The sequence below is a fragment of the Pituophis catenifer genome, unplaced genomic scaffold, assembly GCF_029215685.1.
Source record: "Pituophis catenifer annectens isolate HBS135680 unplaced genomic scaffold, rPitCat1.0.hap2 SCAF_1, whole genome shotgun sequence".
NCBI lineage: Eukaryota > Metazoa > Chordata > Lepidosauria > Squamata > Colubridae > Pituophis > Pituophis catenifer.
The window spans coordinates 100017298-100031062 of NW_027256881.1; the positions used below are offsets into that span (position 1 = coordinate 100017298).

Sequence of the window (13765 nt, forward strand, 5' to 3'; positions counted from 1 at the left end):
TAAGTATAGCAATATTAAAAAGAGAAAAAAAATTGTGAGGAAAACAGAGGAAAAAGTCTGGAAATTATGTGATAGAAGAACTTCAACAATGAAAGTAATGAAGAATTCAGCAAAAAAAAATGAAAATGAACACTTAACCAAAACCAGTATATTTTATCCACCTTCTTCATCTTGAGAAGACTTTGACTTGTGATGGAATGTTTGACTTAGTTTTTGGTTGTCTTAATGTTCTCCATCCCTTGCCAGGAAAATTTGGAAGATCTGGTGAATTTGGAAGACAATTAAATTGTTTTTGTGCCATTTTCATTTCTCATAATTCCCCACTTATGGAGGCTATTTTACTACAGTCTTCCACAGTATTATTGTTATCTAACTGTTTTTTGGGGGAAGAATATTGCCACCAACCATCTGGGTCCTCATTTTACCGACCTCGGAAGGATGAGTCAACCTTGAGCTCGGTGCAAATTGCAGGCAGCCAGCAAGTCAGTAGAAGTACTGCATTCTAACCACAACGCCACCACAGCTCTTCGATGATTGCTTTAGGGAAAAATACATCTGCAAAAATGCACACAGTAAGATTCATTTTGATTTTTAGAGCATTAGAAAATATGAAATATAGAAATCAGGAAAATGATCTTTAAAAAAACATTTTAATGTCCTTTCCCAAGAACATGAAGTAGAAATTAGTATCTTTTGAAATATTTGTTAAAAATCCAAATTTAATATATCAAAATGGGCAGAAATTCTGAGACAATGCACAGTATTACAGTAGTATACATTTTAACAATGAACAATGAAGATATCTGATCGATAATTCTGCTTCAAATCAAAGCAGTGTTCTTCCTTAAGTGAATTTGCTACTGAACTCACAACAGTTAATATTCCACTATTATAAAGTTGGAATTTCATTCAAATTCAAATGAATTTAAATAAAAACCCTAAGAGGAAAAATAAAATATAATTAGGAGATTCCTCAGTTTATAAATTTGTTTGTATTTCACATAAGCAAAAATAAAAACAGTCTGTGGTTTTGTTGAGCAGTTATTCTTGTCAGTGCTATTCCACCAATTTAAACTCATTTTTCTCTTGTCTGAAACTGGAACAAAACAAATGAAAATAATTCCTAATGAAAAAAAAAGCGGGAGGGAGAGTGGAAGAGTCCTTACCACTCATGGAAATATTTGGCAATGAAACTACTGAACAAATCAAGAAAAGCAGGCATGTGGCCTTTTGTTAAGACCATGGAGGTAGGCCGAATGGAGAGGTTGTTTTTTTTTTTTATCACGCCTGCTCAAACAGCCACTTTGTGCTAATGTGTTTTCTTGTGGATTTGCCAGGTGACCTCTGATTCGCAGGCACCCAGCCAATTCCACCACAGTAACTGTTCCTTAAACAAGCATAGCAAGTGAAGTCAGTTTTTGCTACTGCTTTCCAAATGGAACACTTTATTACTGGGACTGGGGGGGCGGGGGTGTTCAGCTTGTGGTGAATATATCCTAAATTTAAACAAACAAAGTACCTCAGTGCAAGACTAAAAGACTGCTCACAGAACTCCAGAACTAAAATGATTGCTTTTGGTGAGGTTTTGCAAGGTACTTTTGTCTCTGTGTGTGCGTCACTCTTTATACTATGAAGTAGTAATTAGCTTTTAGTACATGTATAATGTAGGATAGTTTTGTAAGTAAGGATTTTAGGCTCTGAAGTTAATCCAGTTCATGATATACAATTAGTCCTGAGATTTACATGCAAAGGAGTAATCATCTGGGCTTGTTCCTGATTTTTCTCCCAGAGAAAGGGAACACAGCCAGAGCTGTTTCAACGACATTGTATTCATTGCCAGTGAATATATGTAGGCATGAAGGAACCATTCTAGGATTGAACTAATGCAATGAAGTGATAGGGGCTACAGATCTGTAATTTTACACAAAAGAGAGGCTAGTAAGAAATGAAAAAAATAAGATGCATACTTCATGTAGTACCATGTTTTTGTGGCTTTTTGCCATTGAATAATCAGGATATTGATCGTCCTACCAACAATAATTTGTCATCATTTGCATTTTTAAAGTAGATTGAGTTGATAAAAGTATTCATAGAGACTAAGTTCAATATTACAATGATGATGTCCTAATACAGTAACTCACCATTCAGTGTTTTGCATTCATCTCTATTGCTCATTTGTTCTAAATAAGATAGACCACAACATAGTGAAATCTCTGTCTATTGTCTACTGCCATTTAATTTATTTATTTATTTATTTGTTTGTTTGTTTGTTTGTTTGTCAAACATGTACAAGATAACAAGTATAGGTATGAGCATAAAATTAAACAAAGGAAGTAAATACAAATAAATGGGAACAGTAAGACAGGGATGGTAGGCACGTTGGTGCGCTTATGCATGCCCTCTTAAGAATGGAGTGAGGTTGACTTCCGGTGGCTCCGCGTTCCCGAATGGATGCTCCTTCAGGAGCTCCAGCCCCGTGATTCCGTTTGCCGCTAGAACAGCGAAAATCAGCTGTTCTAGCGGCTCGAAACTCCCCCCCAGGGAAAAAGGGGGAGAGAAAAACAGAAGGGTCTGGGTAGAGCTCCCCTAGACCCCCAGGCTTTTTTTTTAAGCCTGGGGTTTGCAGGGTGAGAGCTCCCTGAAAGCCCTTCAGTGCTCCGGATCCGGGACGATTCTGCTTTAAGCAGAACAAGGGGTCGCGACCACACCAGCAGCGCAATTTTAAGGATTATGAGAAAATTCGAATCTGGATGCTGGCAGAGCAAATCAGGAGAACAGGAAATGCAAGTATTAAACTTTAACTCCGTTTAAAAGAAAAAGCAAAAAAGATGGCGCTTAAGGGCATTTTAAAACGAAAGTTACAAGTGAAAGTGATCATCAAAGCTGCAACCATTGTAAACGTGGCAAGAAAAAGATTTAAAGTGCTAGTGAAATGAAAAAGACTATGGTATTGATCTTAACTACTTTATACTTCTAAATTGTGTGGAAAATTATTGGATTTATTGACCTGATTGCTGAACAAATTTAAAAATAACTGGACTTTGGAAAAAAAAAAAAAGAAAATGGCTGGCACCTTTGAAAGTGCTGAAGGACTATTATTACACACACCAGCAAATACACAAATAAGAGCTATAATACATGAAATTTTTGAGTCACAAATCACTGCTTTACTGGAAAGTCTTAAAGGTTTTTTTGATGAAAGGTCTCAGGAAGAGGAAACTGTTTTGACTCAAAACATGGAGACAAAGGAGAATATAGTATCACTTCAAGTCTTGTTAGACAGTCGTGAGCTGTTGGAACAAGATGGGGCAGAAACTCAGTTTAATGTGACTTTGGACAAAAAAGATGCTTTCCAGACCAAGAGGGGAAAGCAAAGGAATTTGGAAGAGTTTAATCAGGAGGACTTGAGAGAGATTTAAAATGTCTAATTTTATGAAGGATTAAAGAGGATAAATGTCTAATTTAGAACTTCATTAGGGAGCAATGTTGATTGAGGAAGAAGGACTGGAAAAAATATAGAAATGGTTAATTAAAAATTTAAGGGATAGTTTCCTGAAGGTTTTGAAATTTATATTTTGAGGAATGAACTAAGAAGGTCTTATTGATGTATAAAGAGTTTTTTTTAAATGTTTAATATAAGATTATACTATTTTAAAAGGTATAGGTGATAAAATGTTTAAAAATGCTTGTAATATTGTTAAAGCTATTGGATTACATACCAAGAAAAAGGCTCTTATATTCAGGAAGAAAGAATTTAATCTAACTGATTTTGAGAATTTACAATAGGGAGGTTGATGAATTTGCAAAAGAGGAGTTAAAGAGTGTGAGGGAGTTTTAAACTTTGTAGTAGGTTAGTATAATTTAGCTTTTGCTTGTTAAATGCTTTTGCTCTGGGAAGTCGGGGGTGGATGGGGAGGGGGGAGGGTTGGGGTGGGATAGAATTGTCGAATAGTTAAAGGTACAAATATAAAAGTAAATGTAGTGAAAATGTTACAACAAATGAAATGATAATATCAAAATATGATAAATATTGGAGGAGTAAGAGGAAAAAAGATGTATTCAGATGATACACTGATTGATTGATTATATATTGTATGTATGCGTGTTTATAAAATAAAAACTTTTTAATAATAATAAAAAAGAATGGAGTGAAGTCCACGGTAAACAGTTTGAGGTTGAAACTGTGAAGGTTTGAGGCTGTAACAACAGAATTGGGTAGAGCATTGAGTTGGTAGATTGTTTGCCCGTGTACTATTGTGATTGAAACTGAAGAAGTTGACAGGCAAGATGTTGTAGCAGACAATTTTGTATACTATGCTTAGCTTAGCTTAGCTTAGCTTAGTTTACCTTCTGAGATATCAGGAACCCACTATCTAGGAAGTCACCTAATTACAACCTCTAGTGAAAAAGGACTGCCCTGAACAAAGATGTGGTATAAAAAGTTTATTTGTTTCCAGTTGAGCCATGCTCTAAATCACACATAGTTCAATATTCAGAGCATCTTGGATTTCTGGTCTTGCTTTTAGTTCCTAGTCCTAATTAATTCTTGGGCAGTGCCTCCTGGCTTGCCACTGACTATAACTTACTTCCAGCAACTTACTTCTAGGACGTGGCCCCAGGTTTTCTTAATTTTTATTTGTGTCGTAAAATGCATATGCTGGATCAGAATGCACAGCTTATTTGTTTCCAGTTGAGCCATGCTCTAAATCACACATAGTTCAGTATTCAGAGTGTCTTGGATCTCTGGTCTTGCTTTTAGTTCCTAGTCCTAATTAATTCTTGGGCAGTGCTTCCTGGCTTGCCACTGACCATAACTTACTTCCAGCACTGTGAAATCAGCGGTAGGACGCGGCCCCAGTTATTTATTCCCACTGCCATCTCAACTAAGCTTCCTGGTGAAGAATTATCTTTCTAATTCTATATCATTGTATTTAATAGATAATAAAAATTTAGTACTAAGATATAGTTGCTGCGAAGTCACTTGTCTTTCATTTTTCTTTTCTATTTAAAGGCAGAAAGGGATCTGAAGGTTGTTGGAAGAGCAACGTAAAAGCAAAGGAGCAGTGGGTGGAAGCAAAACTCATTCAAGGTGAGCTGAACAAGATTAGCTACATTCTATTAACACATTCAAGACTTTTCTTTGGAATACTAAGCCAAATGGAATAGGTACAAATTATTATAATGAACACAATAAATTATCTTAGAAATAAGAAGAGACTGCTCTGGGCTCAGCATGCAGAACGGTCCTAAACATTTTTTAAAAAATAATTGAGAGGGTTTCTGATAAAGCTTGTTTTCTTATCATATTACAGCAGTTACTTTTTCAGGTAGTTGAAATATTACAATATGTTCTAACATTTCACTGATTTAAGTAATAGAGTGCATAAAGTTTTCTTGATTTTTATTTGTGTCATAAAATGCATACGCTGGATCAGAATGCACAGCATTGCCTAAAGCAGTGATGGCGAACTTTTTAGAGACCGAGTGCCCAAACTGCAACCCCAAACCACTTATTTATTACAAAGTGCCAACATGGCAATTTAACCTGAATAATGAGGTTTTACTACCTAAAATAATGATAAACAATGCAGAGTTCAGCTAATTGTTCTAAGAAAAACGTGATAAATGGACTTTTATGCCCCTTCATTTTTTTCCTGCTTTTGAAATATTATGTTTAGCAACAATAAAAAAGAAAAACTTTTATAATATAATTTCTCTTTCCTTCCCCCTCTCTCTTTCCTGCCCTCTCTCTCTTTTTCTTTCCCCCCCTCTCTCTTTCCCTCCCTCCATTTCTTTGTCTCTCTGTCTCATCTATCTATCCATCCTTACATACATACTCTCCTGCCCAGCTTCACGTGTTGTGTGAATCCAACCACTTGGGCTGTGGAGGGGGAGTGGAGGCTGGCAGCCAAAGCCAAGTGTTAAGAGATCCACACAATAAAGGCAACTACAAGCTGAATCCTGTTGGGCAGACGACCCCCTTCTCTCTCCCCCCCCCACGTGGCAGGAGCCCAGGCAGCCTGAGCGCAGCTCCTCTTCGGAGGCAACCAGCAAGCAAACAAATATGGTGCTCTGGCTGGCAGGCGGTGGCATGGAGCCCCACCTCTGGCCAGCTAAAGCAGAGCAGGCAGGGCGTGCACTTCCTCCACCACCGCTGTGGTGCTGGCACTGGCCGGGAGGGACGCGTGAGCTGAATGTTTGGAGCCGCACTTGGCAGAGTTTGCAAGCGGCCTCAGCAGGGCCGCTTAGCGAGGAGACTCTGGGCCATTTGCTTTGCAGGCTGGGAACGCAGAAGGCAGAGGAAATCGGTGCCTCTCAGCATTCAGCTTCAAAGACTCCTTTGGGGCGACTTTTTCTGCTTTTGAAACAATACATTTATCAACAATTTAAAAAAAAACTTTTGTAATACCATTTTTCTTTTCCACTTTCTCTTTCCCTCTCTCTCTTTCCTTCCCCTCTCTCTCTCTGTTTCTCTCTCTTTCCTTCCTCTCTCTATCTCTGTCTCCCTCTGTTTCTCTCTCTGTCTCCCCCCTTGGGGGGGAAGGAACCTCTGAACTGGTGCGGGATGGTGGGAATGACATCTGAAGTCTAACAAGCCCAGGAGCAGCGCACCCACACTCAGCTGGCCGGCAGGGAGATGGGGCATCCCAACACTGGCAGCTCTGCAGGAAAAGCAACTGCTTTTTTTTGCCGAGCCAACAGACAGTTGCATTGTAATGATCTTCAGGAGGAGAACAGGACCCTGTCTCCCCTATTGTGAAGCGTGCGAGTGAAAAAGTTCGCTCAATCAAATCCAACTTCAGAATGTCTTTTTCTTTCGCAAGAAGTTGGAATTGATTGAGTGAAACGCAGTGGAGAAACACGATTGGAGCTGGGCTGGGGCGACTGCGCGCATGCCCACAGAGAGGGCTCTGCGTGCCACAGGTTCGCCATCACGGGCCTAAAGCTACACTTTAGCTGATAGACTGTTCCCAAACTGCTGTTAACAATCTCCAGAGTCCCTATAGGATATCATTTTAATATGTCAGATAAATACAAGGGAATTATCATCTTACATTTTATTTAATACATTAAACCGTAATTAAATCTAAGTTTAAATGAAATTTAGCTTTTGTTCTTCCCCTTAACCCACTTTTTAAAGTACAGCTGCTGCACATAATTCATAGGTTCAGTAGGGTGTTCACTTCAAATGTATTAAGTTTATAATTCATAAATTCATTACTATTAATTTCAGTTACTGCTATTCTCACGTTTCTAAGCATGCCTCTCCTTGTCAAGCAATGCTTGTTTATGGTTCCAGTGTATGCCTTATATTTGAGCAAATTATTCTTTCAATCTTGTTTGCCTATCTCTTTAGGAATTACAAATTCCATGCAGCAAATATAATGAAATATAGCATGAAATTAGTAATAATTATGAGATCAAAATATATTTATGAATTTCTTTTCTTTTTCTGTTTTAATGCCCTGTTGGGAAAAAAGAAAATAGTGTCAAAATGGAATGGAATGTACACTTATTCATGTCTAGACTTGCCAGATATTGACAATTTCGGATGCTTCCTCCCACTGGATCTACAGTAAAAGGCTTCTTTGAAAAGTGTGGTGCCCCTCAGAATAGAAACCAGAACAAGCCTGAATTTCACTTCCAAAATCATAAGACTGGAATTCCTTTCTGCATTCTGAGAAATGCGGATAGAAAAAGTAATATGAATATATATTGAGAACAGAGTCAGTTGCAAGGCATAGCAAGACCAGCCATTAAATAGCCTCAAACCAGTGAAGCAAAAATGAAAAATAACCCCTCCTATTCCAGTATTGCCACTGTTTTCGTTTTTTTTTCCAGAGCTATTAGCAAGCCAGAAATAAAATGGAGTATTTCTTTTTTATATATCTATAAAAAAATTATTAAGTACATATTAAAAACATTGGACACAGTGTGGCCATCCTGGTTTTATCATATCCATACATATTTTTTTAACATAACAACAAATATAATTACTACCTATCATACATTGCTACTACCCCTTGACTTCATTTGCATATTTGTCAAAATATTGCCCCATGTCAGTTCTGCAAACTTTAACTTTTTTTCGTTCCAACTCCTTTTCTCCTTTCCAGCCATTGGTACAATTTGTTCCAAATTTTATAGTATTCTGTCTCAACCTTATTTTTAAGTTCTAGTGTCAGCCTATCCATTTCTGCACATGTCAGAATTTTCTTTATTATTTCTTCTTCTGGGGGGATTTCCTCCTTTTTCCAGTATTGAGCATAAATCAGTCTTGGTGCTAAAAAAAAAATGGGGATATTTCTTGATGGTGAAAGTCTTGTCCTGGTGCCTACAAAATTTTGACTGATAGCATTAAAAGTAATTTAAATTCTAAATTTTCAGTCACTTAACTGTTCAGAACTGTTAGACCTAGCAGCTAATAAACAGCATATATTTAGTAGATTCACTAGTCCTACAAGTGCAAATATGATGAAGCATCTCTGAACAAGGTATCTTCATTTTTCCTTTAGATGGCTACTTGATTTATCAGAATTACATGCAGCTATAGTTTACTTTTTGCTTCTTTTGTGTCCCTCATATTATATAGCATCACTTTGAAGGGGCTTTGAAGTCAAGATCTACATTTGTCCTTTGAATGGCATGTCGCAACCAAAGTGGATGAACCTACATTTCAATTTAAAGTTCAGTTAAAATGTATTTCATTTTTTTCATATACTAATAGAATTACTATCCATGTGTTACTAACTTCTCCCTTATGTCATCTAAATAATTATAATTTGATAGTAACTTTTGAGCCATAGAAACCACATATCTGCCTGGCGTATAGAGACATTACTGATCGCCCTTCTCTGCCTCTTCCCCCAGGAAGGTTTATCAAAACACTGCTGTGTCATATCAATGTGTTTTTAAAATATACAGATAGTCCTTGACATACAACCATTTGTTTAGTGACTGTCCAAAATTACAACACTTTGTTATTTTCTTGAAGACATTTCAATACTCAAACTAGGTAACTGCTAGTCATCAATGGTGCTGAAAAAAGTGATTTACAAATCAGTCCTTGCACTTAACAACCATCACAACATTACCACAGTCACATGATCAAAATTTGGACACTTGACAGTCAGCATGTGTTTATGACAGTTGCAGCATCCCATGTTTACCTAATCACCATTTGTGATCTTCCCATCCAGCTTCTGACAAGCAGAGTCAAGGGAGGAAGCCAGATTCACTCAAAGACCATGAGATTCACTTAACAATGATGATTCATTTAACAACTGAAGCAAAAAAAAAGTCATTAAATCGGTAGTGTGTTTCACTTAACGACCACCTTGCTTAGTTTCAGCTCCAGTTGTGGTTTTAAGTTGAGGACTACTTATATTTGTGAGGAGGAAGAAAATTATAGAAAGCTTTCTTGTCACATGTGACATGAAGAAACACATTGCTATTTCCATTAAACTACTTATTCCTTTGGATGACATTCTGAAAATGTTGTGGTGGGTGGAATAAGGAATTTTCACTCAGCTGTAGACTTGGGTCTATTTATTCTATGTATGATGACATTTCTTATGTGGACCCATTTCACTCAGGCTTTCAACCAGGAAATAGGATTAACACTGTTCAGTCAGCTGGTAAATGACTGGAACTGGAAATTGGGCAAAAATATTGTTGTCCTATTGATTCTCTTGAACATTTTTGCGGTGCTCAGTTCTATATGTTTGTGAGATAACATAAGCAGAGCAATAAATATCTCTTCAGAAAATCAAGCCCATATTCAATCTAGCAGACGTTTTGTCATTTTAATGCACCTGGATAAATTGCTTTATTGTAGACAAAAAAAATATATATCCAGCAGGCAGCCTGCATATTGCAGAATGTAGAATTATATTCCTGAATTATGAATGAATGACAGAGCCAGAGATTAAATCCTAAGCATTTTTTTTCTCACCTTGTTGCATTAACTGTCTATTACTTATTTTTCCCCAGCCTTCAGTTTAGCAGGCAGCTGGCCTGAACTATGTTGGTTCCTTCATCACCACTGTCACCTCTTATATTGTCTCCCTTCCTATTTTCTCCTTCCTATTTAAAGGTGCCAGATGGCTCTTCCCCCTCCCTCAGTTTGTGGGAGACTGAAGGGCATTGTGTCTCCTTGTCTGTTTCCATATCTTTGCCAACTGGAAGCTGACAAAGCCCCTTCAAAGTCTGTACTCCTTCATTCTGCCTAAGGATCTTAATAATACATATAAATCATATTTATTCTTTGGCTGCAATAAGAGAGAATTTCCTATTTTGTCCCAATCTCCACTTCCAGTTGACTCCTCATAGCAGAGCTTAGTTTCCATCTTATCTATTTTCTTCATTAGGAATATTGCCCATTTCAAAACTTCCTTTTGAATGGGATAATCTTCATCTCTTATTAGTTAATTGTACAGATGTCTCCTTTTCCATCCCCCAAACAGTTTACTTCTCTCTTAGAGTCAGAACTGCAGATTATTGCCAAAGGTAGAATGTGTCACCAATTAGGTCATTTGGTTATGAAAGTATGTCAGAGAAAGTACAGAGCATGAATGTTGTCAATCACATCCCATGGCATTTCTATGTCTGGGTAACTCTGCCAATGAATCATGTCTTCTAGGTCTGGTCTTTTTGCAGTGAAACTCTAAAATACATTCCATGCCAATTCTTCTTCCCTTATCCCATAACAAAAACTGAATAGTGGTTCAAAGATGCACAAGGGAGGAAAGAATCTGCGTGTGGCTGGAAACTGCAGAATAATGTCTATAGTATTGATCTATGCAAGTATGGCAAATGGTTCAATAAACTTGCATCTAGTTGCTTAGTCTGTTGGGTGACAGAGAGAAATCTGATACAAAGCCAGATGTGACCTTCAGCAACAATGGAGGAAGGGAGGGAAATGCTTCTTGCTGCTATCTGTCAATAGAACACTTGCACAAGTGTTCAACTGGTGTGATCCAGTTGATCCATGAAAAGGTACTAAGAGATTCAGCATTCCTGGGAAAGGGGGGAGGCAAAATGGGTATAGATGTACCGTAGGTAATAGGTAGTAACCATAGGTGGCCTGAAATGGCAACATCTGAGTAGAGGCATTATTGGAGTTATTATAAATTAACACAATAATAGATAAAAAATCACGCCAGTTGTTTTATATATAGTTTACATGGAGACTTGATTTTAGTGACATTTATCCACCATAAATAGCACATAAGCCCATAACTGGTAGATCAGTTAAAAAAGTGCAACAGTCCACTTGGTTTCCTAACCAGAAACTTGTTTTTGCAAAAAGAAACACAGTCTTGATACAACTCAATATGTTGCTTTATTGAAGATAAGATCATAATCGTAATCGTAAATTTATTTGTCAAGCATATATAAGATAACAGGTAAAAGTATAAACATAATTTGAATACATGAAAAGATATTGGTTACACTTATACATAAGACTGAGCTAAACTTTTTCCTCCCACCTTTTTGAGTTAATGGATTCTTGGCTGTTCTTTTCCAAATTTTAAGACTGAAAGACACCTGGTCTATGTTTTACCTAAGCGATCCAATTTATAGCTTGCCAGTTTTGACTCTTTTATTGTCTTGGTGTTCTTACAGACTAGTTCAGTCTTAGAGACTCAATTGTTGCAGCCTTTCCAGAGATACATGTTTATTCCTGGATATTAAGACAATTCTGGAACATATTGCTTGATTGAAGCTACCAACAGCAGTCCCATTATTCCAAAATATGCAAGTGACATTTTTTTGAGGACCTGTTTTTAGAGGTGTAGGGTATGCAATTATTACATTGGTTCCAAATTAGAGGAATGCCTTTTTATGCTAAGATTACTTCCGAGTTTATTAGTATAGCAGAATTTGATTAGATTTTAATTTATGTTTTAATATTGTTTTTATATGAATGTTCTTGTATATATTTTTTAATTTGTTATCAATTCGTGAACACATGATATAGCTTATTACTACATTTTGTTGCATGTGCAGTTATTTTGATGGAGTTTTCATTGTTTGATATTTAATTTTCATTTTATTATTGTAGGTCATACAAAGTCATCTGAGTTGAATGATTTATAATTGTTGTAAATAAATATTATTTCCAAATAAGAATTCCCAGATAATCTGGCATATACAAGCTATCCCCAATTTGACACTCTTCAGATGCTTTGAATTATAACTTTCATGATGAACATGTTGACTGGAAATCCACTTGTGCTCTTTGCTTCAGTGTATAATTGTTAAAACCTTTTGGAATATTTCTGTATGTGATTTCTTGAAAGAATACATGTTCTACTCTAGGAGCCAGAAGTGAATTAATTTGTTGCCTGAAGTTCTTTTGTCCCAGTGAGTTTTCTGCTTTGCATGTACTTTTTACTCTAGCTTTGTAGTTTTAATGTACATGTAATCTGGATTATGCAAGCTTATCCTGTCCTACATAGTTGGTACTGCATGCAAACATACAAGAGCCCAACATCTTAGCAGAAGATTAATTCATGCACATACCTTGCCCTGTCAATGTGATAGGCTTTTTACTCTTTGTTGCAGGCAAGTTCTCCCAACAATGCCTCCATCTCAGTGTCAACCTGTTGCTGAGTCAGGCTAAAGTAGGATGGAGGTGAGCTGGCAGGAAATGCTGGTGTTTTCCACTGGAAAATGGAACATTTTATGTTGCAGGAAGGAAAAATGGAAGATGAGGACCTGCAAGGCTCCAGTTGATCTATTGCCAGTTCCCCTTCTCCCCTTTGGCTTCAGGGCTCTATGTCTCCATGACCAGCTGTGCTTTAGCTGCTGGAAAGAATAGATCTTCATGTGGCAGCCAATTTTTTTTTCAGTAAGGGGAATATCAAGGTCTTCCACAAGGTCAATAATACCCTTTGTGCACACACAAAATAAAGAGATCAGCTATCCTAATTGCAGCTATGCATTAGCAAAACTTCCAATGGCAGTTCCTAGAACTTCCCTTTTCTTTGTCCTCATTCAAGTGCACCACTTCCTGTATGGTCCTCAAAGTCAACCCACTTCCTTCCAGGCAATGTAAATTTGCCTGGAGCTGATCTCCTCCACTTCTCAGGAAGGGGGCATTCACCTTAGCTGCTGCCAATCTTTCTACCGAAAAGAAGAGGCAGTTGGATTGACTTTTTGAAATGATGGTAGTGCCGGGGCTTTTAGCAAGTACTCTGCATATGAATGAATTGGTTGTGACACTGCAAGGCAGACCTATTGTGCTATAGCCAGTAGCCTTCCTGCCATAGCTCTTGATAGGAAGTCTCTGCCAATCTAATCTCAGACATCTGGCTATAGGAATGCACGGGGACAGTGCTTTTCCAGAAAACATACTTATCTCTCATCACAAAAATGGGAGGACAGCACACTGCTGGGCTGGGGTAAGCCCAAAGTGTGCTGTGTTGGGCTCTATCTTTGGACCAGGCTGTTGTTCCAGGCTTCAAGTGAGTGGAATTATTTGAGCATAATTTTTTTGTGGAGAGATTGGTATCCCATTTGAACTGTCCATAACTGTAGCTTGTTTCTTGAATCAGAGCAAAAGTACCTGCTTCAATTGAACTATGCTTGTTTTGCTTCTCTTTTTCTTGCCAGGAAGAATTGATAAAAAGTGAGTAGGAGGAAACTAAGAGCAAGAGTTTATATAAACATTTGTCTGGTTTTCAATTTTGTAGAAACTCATTTAACTCCAATCTTCTGGATTTCAAAAGAAGACACAATATGTTATGTGGAGCTTTTT

General features: G+C 37.4%; 1 protein-coding gene across 7 annotated transcripts in view; it reads left to right on the forward strand.

Annotated features, from left to right (window-relative positions):
- Positions 1 to 13765, forward strand: part of FYN (FYN proto-oncogene, Src family tyrosine kinase) — a 120177-nt gene that overhangs the window by 78887 nt on the left and 27525 nt on the right. For 4 of the 7 annotated variants that reach the window (XM_070932803.1, XM_070932808.1, XM_070932809.1 and 1 more), the window contains one exon: positions 5012 to 5089. The gene's annotated coding sequence lies outside the window, so the exon portion shown is untranslated. Of the gene's footprint in view, positions 1 to 1534; positions 1593 to 5011; positions 5090 to 8593; positions 8701 to 13765 lie in introns of those variants that run through there. The other 3 variants (XM_070932804.1, XM_070932805.1, XM_070932807.1) reach the window with 3 other exon arrangements.